Here is a 14,822-nt window from a genome sequence, read left to right on the forward strand (position 1 = left end):
AAAATGCAAACAATTTAAAAACTCAAAATTCTAAATGAATTAAGCAACACTAGCTCTTATTATGTCACAAATATTAAGAAATTTCATAGATTGGCCCCTACCTTTGCTTCTTAGCAGTTCTCTTGGATCCATGTTCTCTTTCTCTTGTTGGCTTCATCCTCAGGTCGATGACAAAACAACCGTAAAAATTTCAAGTATCATATGCAGATCCAACACTGGAAGGAGCGGGAACATTTCTTTCTAATGTTTAATAGCAAGATGACATTTGCCAGAAGGCTCACAGCAGACAATTCTCTCATCTAATTGGCCATGTGCTTCTCCTAAACTAATCCCTAATAATGGGAGGATAATGCTGCCATGACTTACATGGGATGCTAAGAATTCAGCCTTGGGTCTGAGGGTAGGATTAAATATCACTGGGTTATGCAGGACCGGGCCAACAGCAAACTCTACTTATTCCGTGCACTCAACATCTGCCAGTTCTAATAAACTTTCAGCTTGATTTCCCATTATTTACTTTTACCTGCATTGTATAATAGCCATGTCCAACTACTTGCTATAGTTCAATCTTTCCTACTCCTTTACCTTGTAAAATATTCTTTCCTCATTACTCCCTCCTTCTAGACTATTTTCAATGCTACTTTCTTAATGAATCGATGTCTCATCAATGAATGAAAAATGATTTTTCTCTTATCTAACAATATGTTTTTGACCTTAACATTATTTATCTATCATGTTAGATTGTAGTCTTCTTAAAGGCAGACCCTGAAATATATTTTTACATGTATCCTGCCCAAAGAAGTAAGCACCTGTCCTTATACTAAATGGCTAGCATTTATTTTATGAAAAAGTAAGCTAAATGTCAAAACATGTCAGTTGAACCTCAGAGTTTTCAATTTAAGAAGTTTCTTGGTAGTGGAGAAGTTCTGTTTTCCCCAGCTTCCTTGTATAAGCCCACCATACAAGTGGTCTAACTTCTTGAGCAGAATACTACAGAAGGACCAGATTTTCTACAACTAAAACAAAGGGATCACATTCACTCAGTTAATATAATCCAGGAAAAAAGAAAATTACCAATCTATGGTGATCCATTGGAAATGCTCTGACTTGTCAGTTCCTGTCTGGATTTAGATCTTATATATTTAAACCATTTTTTCTCTATAGAAAAAAGCTAGTCATCACTTAAAGGACAAAAGCATGTAACTTTTCAATGGGTGAATCTTTAAAATGTGAATTTTAGATAGTGAGAAAATGGTTAGAAGGACGTTAAACATTATCATGTGAGAGACTTCCAGAGTAGACATATCTTTGTTAGTGGAGTGTTAAAAACTGGCTTGAATTTCCAGCAAAGAACATCATTAATTCAAACTGCAGAGACCGTGGGCTCATTCCTAGATTCAATAAAAAAAGATTTGACAACCCCTCTGAAGAGAGAATTTAACAATTCTGCTGTACCCCTAACTCCTTCACAGCCATTACGAGCATGGAACATCTGTTTCTAGCTATAAATCTCATGTCACTAAAAAAAATTCCAAAGAAGAAGATATTACTGGTTTATAACTCAAAAATTCACAAGTACATATACATAAAACATATTTTACAAAATACTTATGATGTTGCTCTGTTTAATTGTACCTTCTCCTCACCCTCTATGTCTCTGCCCATCATTCTCTATAGCCTTAACCTATTTTATTTTTCTTCATATGTATCATTTATTGATATGTTATTTATTTGTCTGTTTATTGTCTGCTTCCATTCACTGTAAAAAAACTCTTTGAAAACAGATTTTGTTGAAAATATTTATTTAGTGAAAAATCATGCAAATGTCCACTGGACTCTACTATATTAACAAAATGTAACTATATATAGCCAAACTAGGCTGCTAAATGCTACTAATGGCTTAAAAAGGTGTTTCATTATTAACACTTATCCCCTGCACACACAAACTTATTCTATCTATGCCTCTTCCACTCTTTAGACATTTTATTGACTTTGGGAAAAATTGTAAAAATATGTATTTATTATTAAAAAGTCAAGCAATACAAAAAGAACAGAACAGAATAAAGAATATATGTTGATAGATATAGAAATGAAATGAAAAAGAAAAAATAAGTAAAAAAATAACAGATGCTGGTAAGGTTGTGGAGAAAGGTTGTATATAATGTTGGTGGGAGTGTAAATTAGTTCAACCATTGTGGAAGATGGTGTGGCGATTCCTCAAAGATCTAGAATCAGAAATGCCATTTGATCCAGCAATCTCATTACTGGGTATATACCCAAAGGATTATAAATTATTCTATTACAAAGATACATGCACGTATATGTTCATTGCTGCACTATTCACAAGAGCAAGGACATGGAATCCACCAAAATGACCATCAGTGATAGACTGGATAAAGAAAATGTGTACATATACACCATGGAATACCATGCAGCCATAAAAAGCAATGAGACCATGTCCTTTGCAAGGACATGGATTAAGCTGGAAGCCATTATCCTCAGCAACCTAATACAAGAACAGAAAACCAAACACTGCATGTTCTCACAAGTGGGAGCTGAACAATGAGATCACAGGGACACAGGGAGGGGAACAACACACACTGGGGCCTGTCAGGGGGTTGGTGAGGAGGGAGAGTATTAGGAAAAACAGCTAATACACGCTGTGCTTAATATCTAGGTGATGGGTTGATAAGTGCAGCAAACCACCATGGCACATGTCTACTTATGTAACAAACCTGCACATCCTACACATGTACCCCAGAACTAAAAATAAAAATAAAAAAATAAAAATATAGATAAATATAGGTACATAATGATTGTAGAAGAGTTAAAAGAAAAAAGATACAGAAGGTTTTTGTTCAGCAGCATTCTTTCAACAAATGTTTCTTAAGCAATTACTATGTGCTGGTCAACAGAGTTACGTGGGAAGTCATTTCAAATTAGTGTTGGATTGAGTTGAAATAACAACTCTTGAACAGGAATATTTCATGCCTCATAAAATTTACATTCTAGCAAAATAAACAACAATCATAATAAAGAATAATAACATGCTAAAAACTAACAAGTGCTATGAAAAATGAAAAACTAGAGTGGGGTTGGGGTGTGGGTGGCTATGTGAGCAGTATAAAGTAAGGTGACCAAGGTGGGCTGCCTTGAGAAATAAAAACTAAATATAAGTTTCAGGGGATAAAGGAGCAGGCCAAAGGAATGTTTGAGGGAATGAAGTCCCTGGAAAAGGGACAGTTAAAATATAGCTTGAGCCTAGATTATGCCTTAGGCGAGAAGCATATTTGATGTGTTCAAGGGACAATGAGGAGGCCAGTGGGGATAGAGCAATGAGCCAGGGCAGTAGTGGGAGAGGGGGTAAAAAAAGTAACAGGGGACCAGTTTATGCTGGGCTTTACAGAACACAGTAAGAACTCTGGCTTTTACTCTGAGTTAAATGGAGAGCCATTGCAGTCAACTGAGTTAAATGGGAAGTCATTTAAACTCAGTGTTAGAATGAGTTGAAATAATAACTCTTGAACAGGAAAATTTTCTGAGATTAAACTGAGATATATATATATATATATATATATATATATATATATGCTTAATGCAAGTTGCTGATGTCTGTCTTTAAGAAAATAAATGATGCCAAATGCCTGAATTTCATCAAGCCAGAACTTAAGCTTAATTCCTGTAGTGCCTATCTGATTTAAGGATACATAATCTCTTTTTAGAAAACATCATTCATATAAAGCAGATCTATAGGACTTCTAATAGTTTTACATAATTACATAACTATTGCCATATCTATCTATCTATCTATATATTTTTTTTCCTGAGACAGAGTTTCACTCTGTCACCCAGGCTGGAGTGCAGTGGTACAATCACAGCTTACTGCAGCCTCAACCTCCTGGGCTCAGGCAATCCTCCCAACTCAGCCTCCTTAGTAGCTGGGACTACAGTTGCATGTCACCACGCCCAGTTAACTTTTAAATTTTTTGTTGAGGCAGTCTCGTTGTGTTGCCCAGGCTGGTCTTGAGCTCCTGGGCTCAAGCGATCCTGCTGCCTCTGCCTCCCAAAGTGTTGAGATTACAGGTGTGAGTCACTGCACACAGCCGGTTAGGAAATTTTAATGATTTAATCTAGAATATCACTAATAAAGTAATAGTGGTCAACCTTCATAAAGAATAAAAATATTTGTCATGTATTTCTATTACATATTTCAAAATTTGAAACTGTGTCCCACAATAAGGGTATATACTACATAAATAATATAAAATTAATACGAAGATTCAATGTATGTAACTGAGAGTTGATTTATGGAACAATTCATATCTATGTATTCTGCTATTTTTAACTCAATTCAATTTCACTCTATGCATGTTGTGCCCTTCCACCCCAATGTTTATTCCCCCTTTCTATAATAATATCTGGCAGCTCACCCTGGACCTGCTTTCTATAATCTCACCATGACATTTAGCTAAAGCACATACAGAAATAAATTTGTAATCAAAAGAAAATGACTGAGTTCAGTTCAAGTGCTTTCTTCCCTGGAATACTCCCCAGGAAAAGAGTGGAGATTTGTCTGGAAAATGATCTGAGAGAGATTCCAGACAAAGGAAAACTGGTAAGCATTGCTTTGACCAGGAAGCCTTTGCAGGAGGGGTCAGAAGTCCTTTCCTATAGGCAGCCGCAGGTGCCACAGGCCAGATGCATTGGAACTTCTGCCTGTAAAAATTCAGCTGTTGCCTCTGCTTCTCAATTCAAGGTCAGCTAACCTTATTTCTGTCATGAAATCCAGAATCTGAGGGGGTCCCAGCAATCAGGGAAAGATCTCTTAGGAAGATACGAGCCACCCTCCTCTACCTGAGCATATGCTTTGCAGTTAGACAGCTGCATAGACTCTGGCACTCTCATGTCTGATTTTTCTAGGCAGTCCCCAGAATTCAAGGAACAGTCCAGACTTAGAGTATTTATTTTTAATTTTAACTAAACCTCATATTCACTAGCACATTATCCTATGACCAATTAAGTTTTCCCATGAGTCAACTATTGTCAAGTAAACTGCTGAAAATAATATAGAACATTTTTATTTGTTCAAAGAAAATTGGTAATAAAAGCATGCAGGGGAGCTGCTTAAACATGGAACTGTGAATCTATACCAAAAAAGAAAAAAAAAAAACAAAAGCCAAAAAGAGTAGCTGATAATTGGGGCCGGGCGCGGTGGCTCAAGCCTGTAATCCCAGCACTTTGGGAGGCCGAGACGGGCGGATCACAAGGTCAGGAGATTGAGACCATCCTGGCTAACATGGTGAAACCCCGTCTCTACTAAAAAAATACAAAAAACTAGCCGGGCGAGGTGGCGGGCGCCTGTAGTCCCAGCTACTCGGGAGGCTGAGGCAGGAGAATGGCGTGAACCCGGGAGGTGGAGCTTGCAGTGAGCTGAGATCCGGCCACTGCACTCCAGCTTGGGTGACAGAGCGAGACTCCGTCTCAAAAAAAAAAAAAAAAAAAAAAGAGTAGCTGATAATTTATTTATAAGTGTGAGCACATGGAATTGCTTCCTGAAAGTGCTAGGGGATCCAATTCCAACATTGCCGTGTGACTCCAAGTAAGTTATCTACCTCTTTGAATCTGAGTTTGCTCATCTGAAACAAAAACAAAAACAACAACAACAAAATGAAACAAACAGGCATCTGGCTGGATATGGCTTTGCAAATTGCTTTTCTTCTTTCCATTTCCAAACTTCTGTTACTGAACTTGATTTCACATAATGGTAGCGTTTCTGAGGTTTTCTTTTCCCCTGTCTGATCAATCCAACTGGGTAAAATCCAGACGGAAAAAGTCCTTACATGAAGATACACACCCTGCTTTCTCCATGGCTGACCATTTATCTTCCCATTTATTATGGAAAGATAAATCTGTCATAAATCTTTCCATTTATTAGATTAAGCTGCTTGTCTGTGGAGGCTGTTTGACCACGAGGTAAATTTACCAAACTCATCTGTACGGTAGTATGCATTTGACAAGGAAACACTTCTAGAATAACAGAGAAAGTCATAGAGAGGACAAAATGGCTAGTTTTTGTCCCCTTGGTCAGTGTTGGCATGTAGAATAACTTTGTGACTTGAATAAATTTAATGCTTTGTAAATTTGTGTTACTTATAAAAATACATGTAAAAGTTGTTATATTTTGAGATTTGAAGACTGAGAGGACAAGAAAATCAAGTAATCAGAAATTTTGATTCCAAAGGCATGAAATTATTCATAGTTTCACGTTTTTTCTTCTGGCATATACTTGGTGATTATAAACATTTCCAGTTGGCCAGGCACGGTCGCTCATGCCTGTAATCCCAGCATTTTGGGAGGCCGAGGTGGGCGCATCACAAGGTCAGGAGATCGAGACCATCCTGGCTAACACGATGAAACCTCGTCTCTACTAAAAATACAAAAAATTAGCCGGGCATGGTGGCGGGCGCCTGTAGTCCCAGTTACTTGGGAGGCTGAGGCAGGAGAATGGCATGAACCCAGGAGGTGGAGCTTGTAGTGAATCGAGATCATGCCACTGCCACTGCACTCCACTCCAGCCAGGGAGACAGAGAGAGACTCCGTCTCAAAAAAAAAAAAAAAAAAAATGTACTGTTGTAGAGAGAATAATAAAGAAGTAGAAGGATATTTTTTGCAGAGACAATTTATTTTGAGAATATGATTTAGCTAGTTTTCCCTTGAGAAGAATCACAACTTGTAAACTTTTTGTTTGAGGCTATGTGGTATACAATATATTTTCTTCATCTACACAAATAGCTTTATAGATATTTTATCTTTTAAATTCATCTAATTTTCAATATGATGGTTATTGCCATTTGTGGCAAACTTATTTTCCTCCAATATTTGTTTCCCCATTCTTTCATGATAACCGAGTTTTGCTGGGCAACATATCAGCCCAGATAAAGACTATGTTTCCCATCCTTCCTTGCAGCTAGAGGTCATAGGCCTATGTTATGGCCAGTAAGGTATGAGTAGAAGAACTTTTGAGTCTTGGTTTTAAAAGGGTTGCATATGCGTTTTCCTATATTCAGATCTCTTACTGTCGGTTAAGAGTTGGTGACACTGAAATCACCTCCCTGGATCCAGAGAGGAAACTCATCTGTTAAAAATGGCAGAAGTATACTTGTAGTCCCAGATATTTACCTTGGATCTTTACACATGAAAGGGAGAAGCTTCTGTCTTGCACTTTGTAATCTCTTTGTTGCAGACATTTAGTATGTACCTTAACTAATATGCTTCTCCTATTTTGAGGTCTGAGAGAGAAGAAAAGACATGAAAATAACAGACAAAACGCTTCACCCATAAAACTGCCTCTTGCTTCCAGGTGTCACTCCTTTCTCGCATTGTTGCTGTCTATGGTTGTCTCTTCTTTCATTTCCATCTAAGCAGCACCCTTGCAAGAGGAGATACCTTATCTCTGGACTCTGAATGGTTATTTCACTTTCAGACAAAAACATATCTCTTAAATAATTGAAATACAGTCTAGGGCTTCTTGCTGTGTGTTTTCTTAAAGAACTTGCCATAGGGACTTCACAGAGACTTACTGTAGATCTCTCAAATTCTGCTTTAGACCTTGCTCACTCCTTTCAAAATTTTTATTCATTGCACATCTTCACACAGATTCTTCATTCTATTTTTGTACTATAGTTAGAACTGTCTCATGCTTTCTTTCCCAAAATACATAGGTACATACATATATATAAAGAAACCAGCATTTTGTTTGATTTTTAAATGAATAACTTCATACTAAAAGTATTGTTGTGGAACTTAATTTTTTTCTCCTTGCAATATGTTTTGAAGATAATTAATTCAGTACACCTTGATTTCCTAATTCTTTTTAATTGCCTCATAGTACTTCCTAGAAAATATGTACCAAAGTTTATTATATTTATTTTTCTATAATTTGTATGATAAAGCACTTTACTCCTACAAAATAAGTATGATTAAACATTTTATTTTGTTAGATGAAAACATTTTACATTATTATTATATATTGAGAATTAAAATTATACAAGAAGCAACTCAGGTATCTAACCCTTAGCTTCAGAATTGGAACATTACTCATATCATTGTAGCCCCTGGGTATTTCCTTCTCAATAAATTTCTCCACCCCATGCTCATCTCCATATATGTTTACTTTAAACAATTCATTTCGGATTCACAAGTTTTTGAAATTTAAAGAAGTTGTATTACACTGAATATATTATTTGTGACTTGGTTTTTTTTCCCATCAACTTTATATTTTTGAGGTCCATTCGTATTGAATCATAGGAAATTTGTTTTCATGGCTTTATTGAGTTCTAATTTATAATAATATTGGCTATCTTATATAGCTCTGCATCTCAGAGGCTATCCTAAATGCTCTCTCTCTCTCTCTCTATATATATATATATACACACACACACGTATATATACACACGCACACACACACATATAAATTCATTTAATTTTCATACAAATATGATAAGATAGTTAGCATAAATAATCCCATTTTGCACATGAGAAAAGTAAGGCACTGTTTGGTTGAATAATTAGTAAAAGTCAAAAGATTTATATGATCTGAAGAGAAACCAGGTTATAGGGGTTAATTAATTAGGTCACACAGCCGGTAAGAAGTGGAACTGGAATTCAAACCTAGGTGTGGTGACCCTGGAGCCTGTGCTCTTAACTACATTATACTCTGCTATTTTCCTCTCCTTCTCTTTCATACAGCCACTCTCCTGTTGTTGGACATTAGGTTTGTTCAGTTTTTGCTGTTTCAAGTAATGCTGCTAGGAATACTTTTGTCATGTTACTTGGTACATTTATGTATTTACTTATAGGTGGAAAATTGCTGGATTATGGTGTATGTATATTAGTTTCCTATGACTGCTGTAACAAATTACTACTAATTTAATTACTTAAAACAACACAAACTTATGATCTTACGGTTTTGGAAGTCAGAAGTCTGAAATGGATATTACCAGGCTTAAGTCAAAGTATCTGCAGGACAATAAGCCTTCTGAACACTCTAGAGGAGAATCAGGTTTCTTGCTAGCTCATGGCTCCTTTCTGTCTTCAAAGTTAGCAGCAGTGGGTTGAGTCATTACATAGAATCATTCCAACCTTGCTTCTGCTGTCAAATCTGTGTTTCTGACCCTGAATCTTCTGTCTCCTTCTTTCACATTTAAAGATCTCCTATGATTACATTGGGCCTTCCAGGATAATCCCTTCATTTTAATGTTAGCTGACGTTAAAATGTAACAGAGTATAGTAACCTGAATTCCACCTGCAACCTTAACCCCCCCTTAATGTGTAACATGACATATTCACTGGTTCTTGAGATTAGAACATGGACATCCTTGGTGGGGACGTTATTCTGTCTCCTATATGATGAATATTGTCAAATTGTCAGGTTTTCCATGTAGAAAGAAAAACTGCTTTCTAAAATGCTTTTTCCTTTTTTATCAATTTACACTTCTACAATTTATGCATAAGATAAGAAAGTCTATTGTACTATATCCTTGTTATATTTTATTTTAAAATTTTGTAATCTAGTAGATGTGAAATATTTCATTGTAATATAAGTTTGTATGTCTCTCATTCCTTGTGAAGTTGAACATATTTTTAAATATTTATGCACGTTTTTGTTTCTTTTAAAAAATTAGTATTTTAAATTGACAAATTGTAATAGTATATATTTTGGGGGTACAACATGATGTTTTGATATGTATATACAATGTGAAATGATTTAATCAGTATAATTAACATATCCATCACTTCATTTACTTATCATTTTTATGGAGAGACTTTTGAAATTTACTCTTAGTTATTTTGAAATATACAATACAGTCATGTGGTAGTTCCATTGTCAGTCTTCTGATGAACCACCATACAAATTTCATAATGTTTGTAACAAATTAGTCCCACCAACAATGTACAAGAGTTCCCTTTTCTCTGCATCTTGTCAACATGTTTTTTTTCCTTTTGCTTTTTTGATCATAGCCATTCTAAAAGGTGTGAGATAATATTTTATTGTGGTTTTAATCAGCATTTTCCTAATGATTAGTGATGCTAAGTATTTTTCAGTGTACCTGTTGGCCATTGGTAGTTTTACATTGAGAAATGTTTGTTCAAGTCCTTTTCCATTTAAAAAATTAGCTTGTGTTCTTGCTATTGACTAGTTTGATTTTCTTATATATTTTGAATATTAGCCTTTTATCAAATGTGTTGTTTAAAAATATTTTCTCCCATTTTGTGGGTTATCTCTTCATTTTGTTAATTGTTTCATTTACTGTGCAGAAATTTGTTAGTTTGATGCCATCCCATTTATCCATTTTTACTTTTGTTGCCTGTGTTTTCAGGGTCATATCCAAAAAATTGTTGCTCAATATCATGGAGCTTTTCTTCTATTTTTTATTCTAGTGGTTTTACAGTTTTGGGTCTTTCATTTGAGTTGATTTTTGTATATGATGTGAGATAAAAATCCAATTTCATTCTGTAGCATCTGAATAACAAGTTTTCCCAACACAATTTATTGAAAAGACTATTTTTTCCCTACTGTGTGTTCTTAGTGCCTTCATCAAAAACAATCGACTATAAATGTGTGAGTTTATCTCTAGGCTTTGTATCCTGTTTCATTGACCAATGTATCTGTTTTTACGCCAATATTATGCTGTTTTGGTTGCAACCACTTTATAATATATTTTTAAATCTGGGAATGTGATGTTTACAGCCTTTTCTTTTTGCTCAAGATTGTCTTGGCTATTTGGTCTTTTGTAGTTCCAGATAAATTTAAAGGCTGTTTTTTCTATGTCTATTAAGGATGACACTGGAACTCTGATAGGGACTGCATTAAATCAGAGATCACTTTGGATAGTATAGACATTATTACAATATTAATTCTTAGTTGGCAGTTTTATTTTTCTTTCAGCATTTTTAATATATCATTGCACTCTCTCTGGGTCTGCAGCGTTTCTTCTGAGAAATCTGCTGAGAGCTATATTGGGGTTCTCTTGAGTGTATTATGCTTATCTTTTGCAGCTTTCAATATTCTTGCTTTTTCTTTGATGTTTCTTAATTTGATTATCACGTGTCTTAATGAAATCGTTGAGTTGAATTGTACTGAAGACCTCTGAGTTTATGTACTTGGATGTTTCATATTTCCGTAGACTTGGGAAATTTTTAGCCATTATTTCCTTAAATATGTTTCTGGGCCTTTTAATTTCTCTTCTACTTCTGGAACTCCTATTATGTGAAGGTTATTTCACTCGCTGGTGTCCCATAATTTTATTGGCCTTTTTCATTATTTTTCTTCTCTGACAGAGTAATTTCAAATGTTTTATCTTTGAGCTCATTGATTCTTTCTTCTGCTTGATCAAGTCTACTGTTGAAGCTTTATGTTGAATTTTTCAGTTCAGTTATTTTATTCTTTATCTCTAGGATTTCTATTTGATTTCCAAAAAAATTCCTATTTCTTTGTCAAATTTCTCATTTTGTTCATGAATTATTTGCCACATTAAAAAAAAAATGTCCTACCTGCATTTCCTTGGAATTTCCTGAACTTTAAGAAGATTGTTCTGGATTATTTGTCAGTCTTTTCATAGATCTCTGTTTCTTCTGGGTCCATTATTGGAGCTTTATTAATCTCTTTTGATGGTGTCATATTTCCCTGATTTTAAACTAATTCCTGTCTCCTTGCATTGGTCCTGCATATTTGAGGAAAGAGACATCTCTTCTGAGCTTTGCAGATGTTATTTGGCAGCAAAAGACCAGTTTAGTTTATTATTTAGTTTTACTGGGAGTTCCGGTAGGTCAGCTTGTGGTAACCATGAACAGGCAGACCTTGGTTTTGCATTCTTTCTTTGGATTGGGTCACTTTCTATTCTCTAAGGTCAAATGGTACTGCTGGCTGTGCTTGGCAGTCTGGCAAGACAAGTGACTGGACTCTGTGTTCAGGAAGAGCCATGCTGGGCTTTGCAATCACCTGTTCAAGCAAGTTTCCAGATTGTCTTCTGTGGCCAGGTGGTACTGTTCTGTGGAGTCTACAGTTTAACAGAGCTGCATGCTGGGCTGTGAGGATGACAAAGTTGCCAGCATTGCTACTCAGCCACAAGGCGTAGGCAGGGCCAGAAGCTATGCTCTGAAGATATGTATGAATTTCTCAGCCTAGGGTTGCCTCAAGCAGAGCACTGAAGCTTGGTGGAGTCTCCCCTTAGCTGCTGGTTTTGAGTGGGGCCAGATGCTTTCTCAGCTTATAATTACAGAACTTCATTTGCTTCCGGGCCTGCGGATGACTTACGAAAGCACCAAGGCTTGGTGGAGTTGCCTCTTAGTAGCTGGGTTTGAATAGGACCAGATGCTCCTTCTATGTATTATTACTGATGTGTATTTGCCTTTCATCCCAGGGAAGCCTTAAGAAAAGCATTGGGGCCTGGTTGGGTCACTGCTTAGCCTCGGGCTTGTCATTTTTGTTTCTTCTGTTGTGAAATGGCTGCTTATTTCCCCTGCCTCTATTTTTCTATTAACTTATCTTTTTCTTATTTATTTCATAAAGTTACATATTCTTATCACTCCTTTGCCAGTCACATAAAATTCAAATGCTTTTTTCCTGTTTTCATTTGTCTTCTATTTATTTATGGTGAATTTTGGTACACACAAGTTTGAAAATTTAATGAAATCATATTGAAAACACTTTTTCTTTATGGATTTTAATTCTCATGTCTTATGTGGAGCATCTTTTTCTTCTCCAAATTATGTCTTTTCAAATATTTTCTTATGAAAATTTTAACATTTTTCTCTAAGTCTTTGGTCCACCAAAGACCAAACTTACGTGTATGGTGAGTATAAGGTACTAATATTTTTAATTTTTATAGCATTATTTATTGAATATTCTGTAATTGCTCTATAATTCCAGCTCTGTCACATGCAAAGTTTCCTTGTGTATGTTTAGTTCTGTTCCAAAAGGTACACTATTCTCCTTACTATCTCTACATAATTAGAGTCAATAATTCTTATTTTTCTTCTCAGGAGTGGTTTTGCCAACTTTCACCTTTGTTCTTTTATATCAGTTTGAGAATCAGATTGTAAGGTTCAACAAAAATACGCCTGTTTCAATCTTGATTGGAATTGTATTATAATAATAATTTACTTTGAACAGAATGGACCTATTTCAGAGACTGAGCCTTACTATTCATGAGGATAGTCTTTTTTGTTTATATTTAATATCTTTCAATAAAGTTTTGTAAGTTTGTTTAAATATTCTCCTGTTGGTTATCATATAACTTTTCCCTATTTTTTCCAACAATTCAGATTATTTTTTGCATATATATATGTGTTTTTCTCACAGAAACATAATTCTTGGTAAAATTGCTGGGGCTGAGGTTGTGTCTGTGTCAAATTTGGATACATTCTGCTAAAGTTGTTCTTTAAAAAATTTGTGTCAATTAACATTACCCCCAAGAAGCCCATATCAACATGCCCACTGCCCAGTGTAGTAAAATGGGTCACTATTACCTTACTTTTAGTTTATTTAATTTCTAATATAATTAAATGAATCTGTTGACAATTTGTACTTTCTATAAACTGTTCTAGTCAGTTCCCTTTGCTCTCATTAGCATATTTTTAGTTCTATTCTTTATTAAAAATAAATTTAGTCATATTCTTTCTTATTTGCTATACATAATAAATATTTCAACATAAACCATTGCTTTTCTTTTCATTTTAATTGCAATACTTCCATATCATCTTCAAAATTTTCAAAGGTTTTAATCTTCATTTTTAGTATCTGATTTTGAGCCTTAGTTAAGAATATCTTCATTATATCCTTTTAATCTTCATCTTTTCTTTATATTTTACTTTGTTAAATTTCTTATATGCAATTTTAAAATATGTCCAGAATTTACTTTTTATGTATTATATGAGAAATGTAATAATTTTACATTTTTCTAAATATGTAAGTGACTTCAGCATAGTCACTTATTTAACAGTGCATTCCTTTCTTATTGTTTTGAAGTGCATTTTTTTTTTTGCAAAACTATATTTTATTATTGTTATTATTTTATTTACTTATTTAGTTTTGAGACAGAGTCTCTTGCTCTTTTGCCCAGTCTGGAGTGCAGTGGCACAATCTCAGCTCACTGCTGCCTCCACCTCTCAGGTTCAAACAATTCTCCCACCTCAGCCTCCCCAGTAGCTGGAACTACAGGCACAAAGTACCACACTTAGCTAATTTTTGTATTTTTAGTAGAGACAGGGTTTCACTATGTTGGCCAGGCTGGTCTAGAACTCTTGATCTCAAGTGATCTGCCCACGTTGGCTTCTCAAAGTGCTGGGATTATAGGCGTGAGCCACCACGCCCAGCCTGTATTTTATTATTATTTCTTAATGTTAGTAAGCTTTGTTTTTTAGAACAGTTTTAACTTCATAGCACAATTGTGCAGAAGGTACAGAAATTTTCCGTATTTTAAAATATATACTAAATTCCCATATGTAAATGAAACTATGTCTGGATTCAGTTCTGTTCCATTTATTTAATTATTTAATTTTTCTATGTCATTTCCATAACATTTTAATCACTGTAGTTTCATGCTATGTTTTAATATCTGGTAGGGCAAATCCTGCTCTCCAGACTCAATGTTTTCTTTTTCTTGAATATTTTCTTGTCCTAATAAGTATAAGAATCAGCATTTTATATCCTGTAGCATTTCTTGATTATATTTTTATTAGAATTGAGTGGTTTTATGTAATTTTGAAATAATTGGCATTTTTATAATGCTTAGATTTCTCATACTGTAATATTGAACATT

This window comes from Macaca fascicularis, chromosome 6, assembly GCF_037993035.2.
Source record: "Macaca fascicularis isolate 582-1 chromosome 6, T2T-MFA8v1.1".
Taxonomy (NCBI): Eukaryota; Metazoa; Chordata; class Mammalia; order Primates; family Cercopithecidae; genus Macaca; species Macaca fascicularis.